At 43.9% G+C, this 18761-nt stretch overlaps 1 pseudogene; it reads right to left on the bottom strand.

The window, feature by feature from the left end:
• The window catches only part of LOC147098150 (scavenger receptor cysteine-rich domain-containing protein DMBT1-like), a 53560-nt pseudogene extending 44530 nt beyond the window's left edge, over positions 1-9030 (bottom strand).
• Between the last annotated feature and the right edge of the window lie 9731 nt (positions 9031-18761).

The following is an 18761-nucleotide window of genomic DNA, read 5'->3' as shown; positions in this document are numbered from 1 at the left end:
AGATAAAGTAAAAATGAAAAGCGATTACCTGACGGGTCAGCCTGACTGTTCCCAGGTCTGCCTGAAATGAGACATTGAGAATTAGAGTTCGCTGGGGCAAGAAATTAATAAAAATGTCAGAAAGAAAACGCACACATACAATGAACTGTGGGGTAACAATTCCAGTCTCGTTGTGAAAATCTGAAACGGGGCCTGTGATTTCATCTGTTCATCATTACTTATAAAGCCTCAAATACAATCTATGTAGCAAGCTGACATTTGTAAAGTGCCAACAGTTTATCGAGAATTGTTTTCACACAAACACACACTGACACCTGGGCACACTCTCTCCTTGTGGTGACAGTGCACGGGCCCTATATATTACCAGTGCTTAGGTGCCCAGAGAAGGCGGTGGTGATGGACCTGCTCCTCGTAGAATCATAGAATGACACAGCACAGATGGAGGACTTTCGGCCCATCCTGCCTGTGTTGGCTCTTTGAAATGCGATCCAATTAATCCCTGTCCCCTGCCCTTTCCCCTTCGCCCTGAAAATTAGTGGTGACGGTGCTCTGACAATTTTTTACCCGTGTGTAGTTGCCCTGAGCAGGCGGTGGTGATGATGAGCATTGCAGCTCTTTTAACAGCTGCAGTGCTCTTCATCTTCATATTAGGTAGTCCCTCGGAACTGAGGATGACTTGGTTCCGCACTAAAAATGAGTTCTCAGGTGACTGCTTAGTCCAATTATGGACCTACAGTCTCTGTCATAGGTGGGGCCGACGATGGTTGAAGGGGCAGGTGGGTGTAGTTCTCGGGTTGACGTGCGCTCCTTCCACTGCTTGTGCTTCGCTTCTGTTTGCTCCTGGCAAAGAGACTCGAGGTGTTCGGTGATTTCCCGAATGCTTCTCCTCCACTTTGTGCGGTCTTGTGCCAGGGATTCCCAATTGTCAGTGGAGATGTTGCACTTTTTCAAGGAGGCTTTGAGGGTGTCCTGGGGCTCTCTTGCCGTGTCGGAGCTCCGAGTAGAGCGCTTGCTTTGGGAGTTTCGTATCAGGCATGCGGACGATGTGGCCCATCCATCAGAGCTGATCAAACATGGTCAAAGCTTCGATGCTGGGGATGTTGGCCTGAGCGAGAACACTGACTTTGGTGTGTCTATGCTGCCAATGGATTGGCAGGATCTTGCGGAGGCAGCATTGGTTTTATCTCTCCAGGGATTTGAGGTGCCTCCTGTACATGGTGCATGTCTCTGAAGCTTACAGGAGGGCAGGTATCACTACTGCTCTGTAGACCATGAGCTTGGTGCTGTGTTTGAGGTCCTGGTCATCAAACACTCACTTCCTCAGGCGACCGAAGGCGGCGCTGGCACACTGGCAGTGTTGGACTTCGTTATCGACATCTGCCTTTGTTGACAGTAGGCTTCCGAGGTATAGAAAGTGTTCCACATTGTCCAAGGCCTCGTCATCGATTTTGATAATCGGGGAGCAGTACTGTGTGGCGGGGGCAGCTTGGTAGAGGACCTTTGTCTTATGGATGTTTAGTGTAAGGTCAATGCTCTCGTAAGCTTCAGTGAAGGTGTTCACAATGGTTTGGAGGTCGACCTCCGAGTGCGCGCAGACGCAAGCATCGTCTGCATACTGTAACTCAATGACAGGGGATGGGTCAACTTTGGATCTGGACTAGAGGTGACGGAGGTTGAACAGTTTCCCGTTTGTTCTGTAGATTAGCTCCACTCCAGCAGGGAACTTACTGAGGGTGGGATGGAGCATTGCCGCAAGGAAGATTGAGAAGAACGTTGTTGCCATAACACAGCCTTGCTTGATACCGATCCATACGTGAATTGGGTTTGTGTTGGATCCATTGGTCAGTGTAACGCCTTGCATGTCATCATGAATTATGCGGGGGATGGTGACAAACTTTTGGGTGCAGCCAAATTTGAAGGCGCTCTCACAGTGATTTTAAGTAGCGAAGTATAGGATTCCCATGCCAAGTTCAGGATGGAATATTAGTATAATTTAAATTAAATTATAGATTATGCTATTGTGTGATGAGTTTTAGAGCCTTTTAGTTTAATTCAATGTTTTCCATGTGGAAATGTCAAAGCTTCCATAAAGTTGTAATTGGAAGTTTCTGTTACCTATTTTATTTCTAAATTCCTGAAACAAATCAAAATGAACCGTTGGTTAGACAGGCTCACACCTTCTATCTCCGTGCTAGCTGTTCCTCATTAAGTTCCAGCTGAGCGAATTCTCTTGTAACCTGTCCTCACCGATTGGTCCATCATTTTACCCGTTAATGATGTTCGGTTAATGGTCCTCTCATTTACTGGTTAATCTTTGCTCCTTTTTAAAATGCAGCCAATATGTTGACCTGCTCCCAGCCCCCCTGATGATACTGTGTCCCACAGATCTCCAGGTCTCTTTCTATTCTAAATGTTATATACTAGAGACAGTGTGTTGACCTGCTCTCAATCCCCCTGATGATATTGTGTCCCACAGATCTCCAGGTCTCTTTCTATTCTAAATGTTATATAATAGAGACAGTGTGTTGACCTGCTCCCAGCCCCTGATGATACTGTGTCCCACAGATCTCCAGGTCTCTTTCTATTCTAAATGTTATATACTAGAGAGAGTGCGTTGACCTGCTCCCAGCCCCCCTGATGAAATTGTGTCCCACGGTTCTCCAGGTCTCTTTCTATTCTAAATGTTATATACTAGAGACAGTGTGTTGACCTGCTCCCCATCCCGCTGATGATATTTTGCCCTCCAGATCACCTGGTCTCTTTCTATTCCCTAGGTTATATATTACAGACAACGTGACACCGATTCTTGTCCTCAGCTGCGTTTGTCAAGGATTCTTGATTGAGAGCAGTTTCCAAACAGAATCTCTCTGGTCTCGTTCAAGTCCGGGTTCTGAAAAGTTGACAGAGCATTACAAGCTTCCACTCCAGGAGAGCCTCAGCAGTCCTGACCAACACTCTCCTGTCCTGCACATTCATCATTTATTGTTATCCATTGACAGACAAGTGGGAATAATCTTTCTGTATTTACTCAAAAACTTTAAAAACTCAACGCTTCTGTTAGAATTGGTGATTGTGAGATTACAAAATAGAGTCAATACACAGCGTTTATATGAAAGTTCTTCTCCTGTCAGATTATCAGGTGTGTCGAGAATTACAAAAAAATTATTTTATATTAAACTATATCAAGTCCAACTTGAACAACATTCACAATTAAATGAGTTCCCGTTGGGTTTATGAAGCAAATGAATTGAAAATCTTTAATTGCACGTTAAAACATCCAGTAAAACACCAGAGGGAGCTCACACCAAACAATCCCGACTCTGAGCATCAACAGCGCAAAGAGTAATTTCTAACAAAATATCTCCATAGCCCTTAACTAGTGCCTGGATATAAGTTACCATGGTTAGAAAATCAACAAAGACGCATCGAATATTGACAAGAACAGGACAAAGTGCTCTGATCGCTATCTGCCGTAGTTAAATATACAAACAAAATCAGGATTTGTTACACAAAGCTACCAGAGCATGGGACATGTGGAATGAGATAGAGAAACAATCCCGCTATCTCATTAAATACTACATGACACTTTATAAATCTATGGAGCAATTGGAGGAATAATAAGAAACAAGTCCCTATAACTCATTAAACAAAACATGACACAGCATATAAAGTATGGGACATGTGGAAGGAGATTGAGAAATATATCCCGTTATCTCATTAAACACTACATGATTCTGTAGAAAAGTTATGGACCATTTGGAAAGAGACTGAGAAACATTAATTATTACTTGACATTGTTCATCCAAATGTATGAAATAGAAAGCTTAATTTAATATAAAAAGCTCATAGCTTAGACGATCCTCATTAACTAAACAAAAATACTCATACAGCAAATCCTAGGGAGGTTTAGGATATTTCAATAGCATCATTTTTGACGAGTGTACTTGAAAAGAGCTCAATTAATAATGATTACTAACTGAAGCAATATAGGTTTCACCTCTAGTTAATATCTAACTTTACAATATATATAGTCCTTGTCCAACACTCCAACGCTGAACAAATTATCTTTGAAAAAATAGGTCAATTCTCTGTATCACATGCGGTCAGACAGCACTTCTAGTGAGAAATATCTGTGACAGAAATGTGTGTGTGTGTTCAGTCGGCAGTAGGTGCAGCTTTGACTGGTGTTCTACACTCAGAGAGTTCACTTACACCCCAGACTCCGATACATTCTATTCTAACAGTGAATGCGCTCTGCTTCCAATAGGCTCGGTTTTAAACCCCACTGGAATATCAACTCCAGTCTGCTCTGTCTATACGGGAGCCGCAGGGAACAAAATAAAGCAAACTGGTGTGGAATTTGTGCTCGATTTCGATTTTAAATCTAAATTTGGCACAAATCTCCTCTGAAAATTAAAGTAAGTGTTAATCAGATGCAATATATAATACACCTGTTTATTGACACAGACAGAGTTGAACAATTGTTTGCAATTTGAAGTTGATGGAACTTTCAAATCAATGAACAACCCAAAATATATATTAAATTAAAATTGTACAAATTAAATAACACATTGCAATATTCACTTCATACGATCCCAATGAATGACACATTAATATGCACCATTATCTGTAAATTGAATTTGATCAGCACGCGATTTGTGAAAATGATTCAGGGAGTGATGTACATTTCATGTTTTTTCTCCGTTCTATGATTTGCAGAAAATGTTCTTTAAATCTACAAAACAGAATTTTAGTATCCAATCAGTTTTATTATATCAAATAAAATGAATCACGGTAACATATTTCTTTAAATGTAAAATGTATCTGATAACAGTGCGAGAAGGTTTCCCTGTCAGTAAACCAGATTTTGTTAAAGAAGGAGATTAATAAATATAACTAAACACACACTGGAAACAGCGAGAAAATGACTGAAGTAATCGACCGACAAACTCAGCAAAAGGTATCGAGCAGTAGGAAGGAGATTGAGAAACCAGTCCCGAAATCTCATTAAACACTACATATAAATATATGAAATAGAATGATTAATTTCAGATAAAAGTTCATAATTTTGAAGATCATCACTGACTAAACAACAATATGCACAATCCCAGAGAGTTTGGAAATTTCAGTAACATTTTTTGGAGGGTAAACTTAACAATGATTATACTGTTAATTAATGCAAATTGAAACAATATTGGTTCCACGTCTAGTTAGTATTTAACAATATTGAAATTAATTCTCCAACGTTCTAATACTGAATAAACTATTTAAAATAGTTCAGTTCACTGAAACACACGGGGTCAGACAGCACTTCTGGTGAGAAATATTTGTGACAGAAATGTGTATGTGGGTTCAGTCGGCAGTAAGTGCAGCTTTGACTGGTATTCTAAACTCAGTGAGTTCACTTACACCCCAGACTCTGATACACTCTATTCTAACAGTGAATGCGCTCTACTTCTAGCAGGCTTTGTATAAATAATCCGATTAGAATTTTAACTCCAGTCTGCTCTGTCTGTGCAGGAGCCTAGGGGGACAAAACAAAACAAAACTGCTGCGGTAGTGTCTTGGTTTCTGTTTAAAAACTAAATTTTACTCAAGACTCAGCTGGGAATTTAAAATAAGTGCTATTCAGATGTAAAATATTCTTACATCTGAATAGAATGACATTGACAGAAATGGGTAAAGTTTCCCTATTTGTAGTTGATGGAATTTAAAATGAATCAACCCAAAATATGTTTTAAATGAGAATTCTTCGATTTGCATAAAGCATTTCAATATTCACTTCATACGATCCCAATGAATGACACATTTGAATAAAATATGACTGTTTATTTCAGATTGAATTTGATCAGCAGGCGATTTGTGAAAATGATTCAGGGAGTGAGATTCATTTCATGCTTTATTCTCCGTTCTATGATTTGCAGACAATGTTCTTTAAATTATCTACAAAACAGGATTTTAGTATCCAATCAGTTTTATAAAATAATAAATTTAGCCACAGAAATATATTTCGTTAAACTCACAAAGTATCTGATAACAGTGAGATAACGTTTCCCTGTCAGTGAACCAGCATTTGTTATTGGTGGAGATTAATAAATATAACCAAACACACACTGGAAACAGAGAGAAAATGAACGGATTCACCGACCAAAAACCTCAGCAAAAAATATCGAGCATCTGGCAGGAGATTGAAAAACAAATCCCGAAATATCATTAAACCTTACATGACACTGAAAAAATAGTATGGAGCAGGTGGAGGGAAATTGAGAAACAAGTTCCAATATCTCATTACATTCTACATGATTCTGTATGAAAAGTATGGGGCATGTGGACGGAGACTGAGAAAGCGTCATTATTACATCAGTCTGTGCATGTAAATGTACAAAAAATAGTTTAACATTAAAAGCTCATAATTTTGAAGATATTCACTAACTAAACAACAACACTCACAGAACAATTTCTGCAATGATTTAGGGAATATTACGAACAACAATATTTGGAGACTTTATTTAATTATAATTGTAATAATGGTTGATGCTAATTGATACACTATTGGTTCCGCCACTAGTTACTATTTTATTATACAATATTTGTAAACCTTATCCAACATGCTAATGCTCAATAAAGATTTTTTAAATAGATCAGTTCACTCTCTCACACGGGGGTCAGACAGCACTTCTAGTGAGAAATATCTGTGACAGAAATGTGTGTGGGTTCAGTCGGCAGTAGGTGCAGCTTTGACTGGTGCTCTACACTCAGTGAGTTCACTCACACCCCAGACTCCGATACACTCTATTCTAACAGTGAACGCGCTCAACTTCCAACAGACTCAGTTTACATAATCCTATTAGAATTTCAACTACAGTCTGCTCTGTCTATACAGGAGCTGCAGGCTGAAGGCGATGGAGAACCCAGTCCCGATATCTCATTAAACGCTACATGACGCTATTAAAATTCAAGAAAACAACATTTACATTCCACATCACTTCAATGCGTAGTAAAGAACAGTAATTTTATTAATGAGGTACATATTATGAGAAAAAAGCTTATCCATAGATAAACTAAACAACAGCACCCACACAGTAAATTCCCCAGAGATGAAGGAAGTTTTAGTGATATATTCTTTTTGGATAGTGTAGTTAAAAATACTAAACATGCATGCTAATTGAAACAATATTGGTTCACCTCTAGTTAATACTTATTATACAATATTAAAGACCTTGTACAGCACTCTAATGCTCAACAGCCTAACATGATAATTCCAGACTCGGCAAAACACTGGGGTCAGACATCACTTCTAGTGAGAAATATCTGTGACCGAAATGTATGTGTGGGTTCAGTCGGCAGTAGGTGTAGCTTTGCCTGGTGTTCTACACTCAGTGAGTTCACTCACACCCCAGATTCCGATACATTCTATTCTATCAGTGAAAGCGCTCTACTTCCAGTAGGCTTGGTTTAAATAATCCGGATAGAATTTCAACTCCAGTCTGCTCTGTCTGTACAAGAGCCGCAGGGGACAAAATAAAGCAAAATTGCCGCGTTATTGTGACCGATTTCGGATTTAAATCTAAGATTGACACAAATCTCGACTGGGAATTTAAAGTAAGTGTTAATCAGATGAACAATATTCTGAACGCGCTGATTGTCAACAACAGAAATTGATAATTGATTCCCTATTTCAAGTTGATGGAACTTAAAATCAAACAAACAGCTGAAAATATATATCAAATGAATATTCTACAAATTAAGTAATAATTTCAATATACACTTCATGCGATCCCAATGAATGACAAATTTGAAGAAAATATGCCCGTTTTCTTCAGATTGAATTTGATCAGCAGGCGATTTGTGAAAATGATTCAGGGAGTGATATACATTTCATATTTTTTTCTCCATTCTATGATTTGTAGAAAATGTTCTTTAAATTATCTACAAAACAGGATTTTAGAATCCAATCAGTTTTATAAAATAAAATAAATTAAACCACAGAAATATATTTTGTTAAACTCACAAATTATCTGATAACAGTGCGATAACGTTTCCCTGTCAGTAAACCAGCATTTGTTATTGATAGATGTTGATAAATATAACCAAACACGCACTGGAAACAGAAAGATACTGAACGGAGTCACCGACCAAAAATCTCAGCAAAAACTATGGAACATGTTTAAGGAGATTGAGAAAGAAGTCCCAAAATCTCATTAAATTCTACATGACACTGTATAAAAAGAATGGAGCAGGTGGAGGGAGACTGAGAAAGCATCATTATTACATCAGACTGTACATATTCATGTATTAAATTGAAAAAATAGTTTAATATTAAAAGTTCATAACTTTGAAGATAACCACTAACTAAACAACAAAACTCACACAGCAAATTTTCCAAAGATTTAGGAAATGTTACTAACATTAACATTTGGAGAATGTATTTAATTGTAATTATTCTAATGGTTAATGCTAATTGTTACAATATTGGTTCCACCAGTAGTTAATATTTTCTTATACAATATTTATAAACCTCATCCAAAATTCTAATGCTGCTAAAAACGTTTTTAAGTATTTCAGTTCACTCTATCACACCGGGTCAGACAGCACTTCTAGTGAAAAATATCTGTGACCGAAATGTGTGTGTGTGTTCAGTCGGCAGTAGGTGCAGCTTTGACTGGTGTTCTACACTCAATGAGTTCACTTACACCCCAGACTCCGATACACTCTATTCTATCAGTGAACGCGCTCTACTTCTAAAAGTCTCAGTTTAAATAATCCAATTAGATTTACAACTCCAATCTGCTCTGTCTGTACAAGTGCTGCAGGTGGAAGGCGTTTGAGAAACCAGTCCCGATATCTCATAAAACTCCACATGACACGATTAAAATTCAAGACAACAACATATACTTTGCACATCACCTCAATGTGTTCAGTAGTAAAGACCAATAATTATATTAATGAGGCACATATTATAATAATAATCAACGATGACTCACATTTGAGAAGCTGCAGTAAAAAGAGAGTCATGAAGGACCGGGGCATCGTCGCCGGTGCTGGTTACAGTGACGGGACCTGAACATTAACCGAATGTTGTTTGCAGATACCGAGCCGACCCTCCAGCACCTTCCGACACCCCGACAGAACTGGAACTTAGTTCTTTGAAAACAGTTTGTACAGAAATCAACGTTTCTTTCAAAATAACCAATAGATTTTGAAAGGTGTTAACCGTGAATTGCAGTCTGGTAAAATACACCAATGAGAAGGAACCTGCCCATTAATAGAAGAAAACAGCCCAGGTTCCATCCACTGCTGTTGAGCTGTGTGAGTCTGATAAGCGAAATGCATCACCGACCCCGCATCTGGATCACATAATCATACAGAACAGAAGGAGGCCATTCGGCCCATTACACCTGTGCCGGCTCTTTGAAAGAGCTGTTCAATTTAGTTTCATGTTCCTGCTTTTTGCCTATAACCCGATAATACTTTCTAAAGTGTGGTGCACAGAATTGTATCCAATACTCCAGCCGAGGCATAACCAGAGATTTGTAAAGTTTTAGCATTATTTTCTAATTTTTTATATAATCAATGCCCCTATTAACAAAGCCAATTACCCATACGCTTTCTAAACTACCATCTCAACTTACCCAGTCACCTTCAAATATTAGTCAATATGCACCCCAGTTCCCTCTGTTCTTGCACACCCTCAAAATAGTACAATTTAGATTGTACTGTCTCTCCATATTATTCCTCTCAAAGACCAACATTTCATACATAGCCACGTTAAATTGCATTTTCCTTGTGTCTGCACATTTCACCAGTATGTCTATGTCTTTCGGAATTCTGCTACTATAATGGTCACTATTTAATATGTTGTGTTAATTTATATTGCCCGCAATATTTGAAATTGTATTCCCTATACCCAAGTCCAGTTCATTTATAGACTGCAAGAAAAGCAATGGTCCTAATACCGACACCTGGTGTACACAATTTCAATATTCTATCCAGTCACAGAAAAATCCATTCACCACTAGTCTCTGCCTCCTATTCGTTAGCCAATGTACTACGGAAGTTACCACCGTCCCTTCAATATCATGAGCATCTATTTTCGGAATTAATCTTCGGTGAGGCACTTTTGAAAGTCCATAGATACAACATGTACTGCAGTACCTTCATCAGTCAACTCTGTTACTTCATCAAAGAACTCAGGTTATTCAGACGTGAATTAAGTTTAACTATTAAATGATGGCTGTCCGTTATTAAGCTATGCTTCTCCAAATGAGAATTAATTTTGTCTTGACAATGGTCTCTAGTAGTTTTTTCCAACCAGCACTGACTTTAGACTGCCAGGCCTGTAGTTTCCTGGTTCATTCCACTCTGCTTTTTTGAACAGGTGTGTGGCATTTGCAATCCACCATTCCTCTGGCACCACTCCAATGTCCAAGGAGATTGACCGCTTGTGGTCAGTGTGTCTGTTATTTCCAGCCTAGCTTCCCTTATCAACTTAGGATTTGTAGGGGGGGTGGCATGTGCCCAGTCAGCCCTGCCCCTGACTGTCCCTGAGTGATTCGAATTGCTCCCACACCCCTGGGTTCTAGACACCAGACTTAGGTACAGGCAGCGATACAGAAAATCGAGTAGAAAAGTGGTTTGGTACAAGAAAACCGTGAATTTTATTGAAAAACAATGCAACACAATCTTACTGAGAATTACTGATATAGTTACAGGCATAAAACAATTACACTTAGATGGGAATGGGGAACACATGGCACATCGAGGGAAACAAATGCATTAAATCCCCTTAACCTTATCCCACCCCCACTACCTAACTAGATTAAGCTATGAGGGGCCAGGAATTCATGCTCACCAATTCGAAACCTGTTGATTTAACTGGTAATGGGATTTGAGGTTCACTCGTGTTGTCCGTTGGGGTTCACCATAGTCACTTGGTCGCAGGGCACGGCGATGGAGTCATCTGAGTAAATTACCCCTTTTCTTCTCCTCCGTTAATGTCTTTGTTGATTCGCGATGGGTCTTCTTCTTCTTCCTCGGGCAGTTTGGTTTCCGACGGGTTTTACGACAATTGGGGCTCGGGTGGCGGTTTATATTGTCAAATAGATTTCACTACCTATGCTTCGAACACCATCATAACCTTAAATGGGCTTGACTGTCCAATTTTTCTGTCCTGGCTTTAAATGCTAGGTTATTCTCAAAGGCTTTGAACGCCAACTTATTCTCACAAACGCCAGCTTATACCTAGGCTGTTTGTCCCCCAATGCGTATTTCCGCTGCCCTTCTCTGCCTTTACCGGTTTACCATTTGATTCATCTCGTCTTGTCTGGCCGGTTGCAGCCGGTTGAAGTGACAGACCGAGAGAAGAACTAAGAGAGTGATCACTACCGATGGGCCTATAGTGATACTCGGTTCTTCACCCCTTATCTGCGTGCCAAATCAGGTCAATTCTTTGTCTAACTTTTGGTGGGCTCGTCTAAATGATTACAGTCATTTATGTTAACACCTTCTGGGGGGGGGGTGGTCTCCTTGTGTTAATGGCTTCAATATCCTGGTTGTGTGTTATTTATGAAAAATAATCGGGTTTCCTGGCTCGGCAGCTGCCTGTGAGCTTTTACTGATTATGTATGCAAAAAGGTTGATTAGGTCCGTTCTTACTTCTTCTGTTCCAAGATGTAGGATGCACATTCTGTGTTTCCCTAGCTGTCTGGCTTTACAAAATCTCTCCACAGCTTTATGCATGTTATGTTTCGCTTCAGGGCCTGCCATTTTGCAGGGCCTTGCGTTTAAAATTCTGTCCATTTTGGTCACAAGGTTTCAGAATCCATTTTGGGTACCCTTTTTTAATAACTTGTCCATGCAGGGTCCCTTTATTCATAACTTTTGGGGAATGTGGGAATGTTGAGAACCCTACACTCCCCCCTGTTGATACTAAACTCGCTTTAAGTATCATCCTGACAAGATGAGCAAAATTTCCAACCCTCCATAGTCAATCTTCCCCTGTAATTACCTACACTAATGATACCCATGGCACATGCACTTCCCAGTCTGTAAAAATGTAGTGTACATAAGCATACATAGAATAATTACAGTCTTTTACACTCACCCAAGCATGGAGGTTGTCCAACAACCCTGCACCACTTGGTGCACATACATCTTTATTAAAACAACACGTCAAAAATCTTTATTAAAGAAACAATAAAAGAACACAAAAAAACAATCTTTAATCAGAAATACAAAAACTCAAATTCATTCAGGTGTATCTCCCTCCACCTTAACATAATGTTCCTTCCAGGTCCTTTGGTTTCGGAATTCTAGTATCTGACCTTTTCCCTTGCACTGAGTGCATACTAGGTAAAATGCTATTCCCAGCTGGCAAACCACGAGAATGTGTGAAGCCAGTCTAAACCACGAAGGGGCCTCTATGTTTTCAAAATATCCCACCAGGGTGGAACTACAATATCAAATATCTTAGTCCCTATCTCTACTGTTTCCTGCTCCAGAGTGTTGAAATGTTTCTGGAAGACTATTACTGCTTTGATTATTTTGGTAAGGTGTTCTGGGAGAGGGGGGATTTCGCTGCCGAAATGCACTATGTACTTTTGCAAGTTGTGAGATTCTCTTTTACAGTCAGGTGAACAGTGGAGGGTTCAGGAATGGGGACAATTCGTTCCTGGGCCACTGGAACTTCTGCCTCGTGTTTAAAGCTGAAACTGCTCTCACTTACCGGACACCAGCTATGCTGTCCATGCTGGTAGTGGGGCGCACCTATGGTGACACAATATGTCCCATCTCCTATATATGCTACCTGTGGGGGAACATGGTCCTGTGCCATTAACTCCATGGTACAATTTATAGGTTTTGCGCCAACAGCTTTAAACCTGCACTGTGGTTTTGAATAGGCGTTCATGTGCTGGGGACACAGTATTGTGTGCTCCCTGGCTCTGGCAACCAGAGAGGTCTGTACCTGTCATAGCGTGCTCCCACTTTATGACATAAGGTGGGACTGCTGTGAAACGGACGTGTGCACCCCCTAGAATGAGTCCAATGTTCTCTACCCTGTATACCAGCGCGGGTCAGGCTGTCCTACCCATGACCGGCATTCTCTCTACTATACCTATGATCGTGTGGTTGGACCACCCACAATCTACTGGGACTGGGTAGGCCTCAGAAGCTAGCCGGAGTTGACATGGGCTTAATGCATTCCCAAATGGATGGAGAGATGCGAGGTGTTTGTTGCTGATCCAGGGTGGGACTAAACCATGTATTAAATCCTCCAGATTACTGCGGCCCTCGCCCAGCAACCATGCCCTGTACAGCATGCACACCTCATTCTGTGCAGCCTGATCCGAAGCATTTCTGTCCTCTCTCATGAGGGCATTTACGGTCTTCGCGTGCCTTTCCAGCTCGGCTATATTCTCTTTTAAATGGACCATCATGGCCTGGTCCTCATGCAACCCTGAGCCTACTACCCTGTTCTCATCCATCAAGATTTTCTTTAACTGTGTTTTTAAACCGTTTATTTGGGTTTGCAATTCTATGTCATCTAAACTGTTGATGACAGAAGACCCTGTGTTAAACGCAGTAAAAACATAATTCCAAGCTCCCCTTCTTTGTCTCCCTTTATTACCCAAAAACTCACGGTGTGTGGTGTACAGCTCGGTTTTGTCTACATTAGCAAAGTCGAACCCATAAAATTTTCTAAACATCTCCTTTAACTTGACCTGGTATAGTTGTTCCATTTCTCTGGAGCACCACTCCGGTAAATGTACCTCGGTGAGATTTAAAATCACGGAGGCTACCGCGTAGTGTACCCCCTGGTACAGATCCTGATCTGCCGACACTAGTACCAGCCCATTCCCTGGTCACTTGGTGATGGCGGGGCACCCCTCCCTGTGTGTCCTTGCTGCCTGAGTCGTGGGCAGGGGCTTTCCGGAGCGGGTAACAATTTCAGTGGCTATCACTGGGATCGGGGAGTATGGGACTGCGCACGCATTCAGGCTGGAATCCCACTCCAACCCCATCCCGGCATCTTGGCATTGCCAGTGGAAAATGATGAATATGCCTGTGGGGCAGACCTTCTCTGACCCCCACATACAGACATAAATCCCCTGATCCCGTTCCCACCAATTGTCCCAGGATACACTCAATCCCCCATGAGTCCCTGTAATCATCCGATGGGTATTGTTCCCCAATCGTTCCCACCTTACTGTGGGGTTTCCCAATTTTTTGCGCAGTTTCCCAAGCCATCACCACCTATCCAACGGAAACTGTCCCTTGCATGTAAAACATACACTTTTCCCTACGGTGACGCTGACCCTTGTGGCAATGACCTGTACCCTGGGGCACAGGAGGGTGGTCTCCCCATACGTGAACCCGGTCTGGCTGGAGTACTGAGTCGAATTGGACCCCAACTACCCTGCCCACCTTCCCTCGTGGAAGTAAACGGCGAGCTCATCTGCATCCAGTTTGCCACTTCCATCGGTCACTATCAGTGCTCTATCTCCTGAACACCCATAGACTTGGGAGTGCTCCACATCACCTCGCTTTCCAATTCTCATTCCTATCATGGCGAGTAGGAGTACACCCCCCTTCATCCTGAAATCCTTGCCTGTGAAGAGATACAAGAACATACAGCCAGGTCCCGAGGAGATTTTCTGGCTTGGGTGAAGCATAGTCGTGTCTTGCGACCTCTACTCAAATACAAACACTCTGAACAATACTACTAAACTACCAATCCTTATTTAAACTTAAACTAAAGACACAAACTTAACAATACCAACCTTAATATTACTTAACTATATATATCCACTGCCCGTCTCCGGGCGGCCAGCCTAATCCCTGTTTGGGCTGCGGCACACGACTCCCTTCGGTGTGGGCGCACTGTCCTGTACTTCCGGTCCCTCGCAGCCTGTGGCTGCTGGCTGGGGACCTCTGTCCTTGGACTTAACCCTAACTCGGGGGGCTGCCCCCTTAAAATGGGGAGCCGGTGACCATGGTTTCCTTGGCTGGGGCGTCCGTTGGGACCTTCTAGGGACTTTGGCTGGTGGGGTTTTCTTGGCTGGTGGGCCTTTAACCCGAACCGCTGCCCCCTCCGGTGCAGTGAGTGGGCTCACCGCTACCACTGGCTGGGGATTTTCTTCCTCAGGCTTTACCTCTCCGGAACCTGGGCTACGGGCAGGTAACTCTTTGCAGCCTGTTGCTGCGGGCTGAGGGTCTCCGCCCCCAGGTCCCAAATCTGGGTCCGGGGCGGGGCCTTCACTCTCAGGTCACTACTCCTATAAACCTGGGTCAGGGGCGTCATCCTCGCACTCGGGTCGCTCCTCATCTGAATCCCAGAAGAGTGGGGGAATGTCCAAAGCGGTGGGTGAGATGGCAACTCCCCTTAAACAAGCCACAGCGCCTGCCTGTGCAGTCTGTGAACTTGTTCCCACTACTGGATGAGGATCTCTATCCTCAGACCTTACCCCAACTGACTGTTCTCTCTTCTCGGATTTAAACAGTTTACACTGATTAATATGGAATCATTTGGTGCGCCGAGGCATTTTAATGGCATATAACATGGGGCTTGCCTTGTCTACAATGCTGTAGTGCCCCATGTGTAATGGTTCCAGACTCCCTCTCCGAGCAAAATTCCTCACCATGACCTGGTCCCCTTCTTCCCACTCGTGGTGTTTTCGGTGTTCTAACAGCAATTGCTTGCTCCAATGCTGCTTTCCCATGTTCCCAGCAGACTGCCCGTGGACCGGCTTAAGGTGCTCAAAGAGGTTTCAGGTGAACCTGTCTCGGTTTACCTCCCTGAGCTGACCTTCTGTGAGCACCGGGTCTAGTACATGGGTGGGGGTCCACATAACCCTGCCAGTCATCAGCTCGTGCGGGGAGTACCCCGTGCTTTTCGACTGGCTGGCCCAGATCCCCATCAGGACCAACGGTAGGACGTCGGGCCATTTTCGAGGCGAGTCCACCGTCTCTTTCCTCAACCTTTCCTTTATGGTCCTATTCATTCTCTCCACAATCCCTGATGACTGTGGGTTGTGGGCATCGAGCCACTTCTCCTCGATGCCGAGCAGCATAAGAATGTTCTGCATTACCTGCCCAGTAAAGTGACTCCCTTGGTCGGACTGCACATACTGTGGTAGCCCCCATCGCGAGAACCTGTCCCGGACCAGGATCCTGGCTGTACCCAGAGCTGTGGCTGTTCTGCAAGGAAAGGCTTCTAACCATTTCGTGAACAAATGTACCAGGACTAGGCAGTACTTATAGCCTCCCTGGGCGGTGGGCAGAGGCCCGATGTAGTCGACCTGTATCGGCTGCCATGGTCCCTCTACCCTCCTGATGTGTCCCATAGTTACCTTCCTTTGGTGGGGGTCAGGGTTGTTAGCAGCGCACACCAGACAGCCGGCACAGAACTCGCGGACATCTTCCCTGAGTCATGGCCACCATCTCGCCTGTTCCACCTGCTGCCAGGTGGTCTCAGGCCTTTGATGCCCCGCTCCTGGACCCTCATGGGGCAGTTGAAGGAATTCCCTCCGGTGCTGCTGCGACACTACCCATTTTTCTCCCCTAAACAGCATGCCTTCTTTTACGGGGAGGGCTGCTGTGCCATAAGCACCCACTGCCCTTTTTCCCTCAGTCACTGCACTGAGGACAGCCTTGAGCACGGGGTCTTGGCTTTGGAACGTCTTAAGGTCCAGGGCTAACGCTACCATTGCACTGCCTTTTGTTCCGTCCCTACCCCTGAGTGCTGCCATGGGTCTGGACCCATATGGGCTCCAGAAAGTGCCTGTGCGGGCACCCTCCTTGGCTAGCATTTCAGCCTGCTGGTTACCTTGACTACGGGGTTCTGTGGAGGAATGGGCTTTCACCTTATGGATGACAACCTCCCCTTCCTCCCCCACTGCTGCTAAGATTAACTCCAGCAGGGGTTTCACTGTGAGGGGTCTCCCGTCGGTGGAGTTGTATCCACGGCGGAACCAGATGGCCAGGTACTTCATACACGAATTGCACGTTAACATGCTGTGTGAGCAAATCGTGTATGGGGTTGGGAAGATTTTGGGGTGTGTAACAACGTACACTGCCGCGGACGGTTCAGCCTGCTAGGCGCTCATGGTGCTGGGGAGCTTAATTGCCAGGGCAATGTTTGCCGCTGGGTCATAAACTCCACACTCTGTGAGTCACTCACCAGCAGATACCATGCTGGAGCCGTCCACATAGATTTCGCAGTTTGTGGGGTGTATCTCAGCCCGCAAACGTATGTCCACTTCCCAAACCCCTTCTATGGAACACGGGTGGACTGTTCCAGGGTAAAGCAGGTTGGCTGCGAGTTTTGGCTCGCAGAGACCCTTCACCTTTAGGTCCGTCTGTGAGAGGAGCAGGGCCCAGTGAGCAATGCGGGCACTGCTCATGGTCCCATCCTTGATCCTCCCATCCAGGAGCATCTGGGATGGTGTGTGATGGGTGAGGAGGGTGATGGGAGAGGTGCCTGTGAAGATCAGCGATCTTTTCACAGTCCAATGTGTGACCAAGAAGTACCTCTCACAATTGGTGTAGCTCCTCTCCACATCCGTGAGTTTCCTGGAAGAGTAGTCCACCGGCCTCAGCCTGCCATGCCGCTCTTAGGAGCATCATAGCACACAGGCTGTCCCCGCTGGCTGCTACCTCCAGGAAAATCTCTTTGCCCCCAACTATGGCCCCTGGAGTTGGTGCGGTCTGCAAGTCCTTCTGAAGCCTGACAAATGCTGCCTGGCAACCCTCATACCAAGCTCACTCCACTCCCTTATGTAGGAGTCGGAGCAGAGGGGCTGCTTTGGTAGCATAGTCCTCAATAAAGTCTCTGCAGTACCCGGTTAGCCCTAGAAACGAACTCACACCCGTGACTGTGTTGGGGACTGGTAACTCTTGTACTGCTTCCCTCCTAGCCTTATCAATGGCCCTTTCCCCAGCGCATATGGTCAGGCCCAGGAATTTCACCTCCTGCTGGATGATCTGCGCTTTCTTGGGGTTGACTTTAAAACCCTCTTGCCTGAGCAGCTCCAGCAGTTCGGCCAGCAGTGGGCCATGCTCCTCTCGCGAATCAGTGAACAGGAGCAGGTCATCCACATACTGTACCAGCTGACTGGGCTGGCTGAAACCCTTTAAACTGTTTGCCATGCACTGAAGAAAAATGCTGGGGCTGTTGTAGAAGCCCTGAGGCAAACAGCTCCACGTGTACTGTTGCCCTTTAAACGTAAAGGCAAAATTGTACCGATCCTCCCTCCTTTAAGGGATGGACCAAAACCCTTGGAAATATCCAGCACCGTGAAAGTGCTCGCGGATGCTGGAATACTTCCTATCAGGTTGGCAACTGCTGCTACCGTGGGTGCACAGGCTGGGATGTTAAAGTTGAGCACCCGATAGTCCACTGTGGCCCTCCAGGAATTATCTGGCTTTCTAACCGGCCACAGTGGAGATTTTACGTGGGTGGCTATCGGTCTCAGGACTCTATGCTGTACTAAAGAGGACATGGCTGCTTCCATGTTCGGCTCTGCTTCCCTGGGGAAGTGGTACTGTTTCTGTGGTCGGGTCATGGGGTCCCTGTCGACGCTGACCTCAAACCCATTGACCCTCCCGTAGTTGTGTTTGTGTGTTGCAAATGTGGCTAGGTGGGCTTGCACAAATGCCTGGAACTCCTTCGGGGTATTACTGACCATGAGCTCGAGGTTATAACCCTCTTTGGACTTCATGGTGCACACGGTCCCCTTCCCTTCTTTCCCTGGGATGACTAC

Source organism: Somniosus microcephalus, chromosome 30, assembly GCF_052327205.1.
Source record: "Somniosus microcephalus isolate GS21.2 chromosome 30, FLI_Smic_1.0, whole genome shotgun sequence".
NCBI classification, from domain to species: Eukaryota; Metazoa; Chordata; class Chondrichthyes; order Squaliformes; family Somniosidae; genus Somniosus; species Somniosus microcephalus.
The sequence above is the reverse complement of the archived record's forward strand: the minus strand, read 5'-3'. Positions and strand labels throughout refer to the sequence as shown.